Here is a 1729-nt window from a genome sequence, read left to right on the forward strand (position 1 = left end):
AAAAAAGACATGAAAAGCACTCATGGATGAAAGAAACTTGGATTTAATCTTTCTCTCATTCTCGCACACACTTCCAGTACACTGTGTCTGTACTTTTTTTCTCAGGAAGCGTGTGGTGCGGAAGGAATGTGAACGGGGGAGGAAAAATGAAAAGTGAAAGTGGGACCAAACTCATATTAACTCATTCAACTGACCCAATACCACCACTGATCCTTTTTCTATGACATTTGCAACATCAAGGTCACAGGTTTGATTCACAGGGAATCCACATACCGTTAAAGTGTATAGCTTGAATGCATTGCACTGTAAAAAAAATTTAATTATACAGAATTATTTTTTTATTTTTTTTAAGTTTTCCCACATATAATGTCAAGAAAACTGTACTTCTACAGAATTTTACTGTTATTTTTACAGATTTTTCATGTATTTTATAAAATCGTAAAATTACGGGAAAAGACCGCAAAGGAAAAACAGGGGAAACATGTAATTTTACATGGGTAAAAAACTTTAGTTCTTACAGGATTTTTGTTACAGTTTATTTTTTGAAAATACGGTCAAAAAACATAGAAAAGACCGCAAATTTACAAGAAAACCGGGGAAACCGTAATTTTGCAGGAAAAAAAATTCCCCAGCTACCAGAAATTTTTTGTTAAAATGTTTTATTATGGTTTTTTTTACAGCGTGTTACACTACATACTCTTTTTCAGCATTGGTTTGGGAAACAGAAAATGATACAACAATGGGTTGGGTCAAAAACAACCCAGCATAGGTTAATTTACAAACCAATGGCTAGGTTCATCCCTTTTGAACTATAGCTTCATTTTTTAAAGTGTCTGTACAGTACGCCAACTATACATTCCCCCTTAAAACTGGAGAGCAGCAAGTAGCCCTGGCAGGGTTGAATAAGAAAAGGCCTGCCAGGCTCAGTGCCAAAAATGGACAGGGGTTTGTTCAACACCACAGCGTGTGTGACATGTCTAACAGCGGCATGCTGATCTCTCCGATCCTCATTAACCTGCCGCAGAGCAGAGAGGGGATGCACAGGGCACAGGGGCGCACAGCAATCACAGAACTCATTATGGACCCTAAAAGAGTTGGCCAGGGTGAGTGAGCAAGAGAGAGGGAGACAGAGAGAGAGATAGCCAAAAGAATGAGAGCATTGGCTGGCATCACTGGAAATTAAAGGACAGCCGTTTGCTGAAGTAAATGAGATATAAGTGTGATTCTCACCATACAGAAGACATTCACAGTACCACTGCAGTTTGATACAGACTGTGGCCGCTGAATCTGATTTAAATCAACTGAACTTTTCCTTTCTGATAAAATAAAACCAGCCATCCAATGCCCTCTCCAGGGACAACATGACAGGCCCCAGGCCTATTGAGCAAAAGCCCATACAACGCATCATCTCAATATGACCTCCGGAGGGCCCACTCATAAACAGACAGCGCACAAAAGGAGGGAGCGTAATTGTGGAGGGGACAGTGGTCCAACACCAGGTCCCCGGTTGAGAGGTCTTGAATTCAGAAACAGTAATTTTCTCTTCTTGGCCAGCAAGTTTGGAAGGTAATTGTGCCCCCTGGGTGTTTCTTTTAGATGAATAGTATGATCCTAAAATATAAAGGCCATGTATACAAGCAGTCTGTGGTGAAGCCCACCCTAAATCTGTGAACTTGGGCCTACATTTCACAAAAATGTGTGGAGTGCACTTGGTTACTGTCAGTTAATT

This window comes from Triplophysa rosa, linkage group LG7 (assembly GCF_024868665.1).
Source record: "Triplophysa rosa linkage group LG7, Trosa_1v2, whole genome shotgun sequence".
NCBI lineage: Eukaryota > Metazoa > Chordata > Actinopteri > Cypriniformes > Nemacheilidae > Triplophysa > Triplophysa rosa.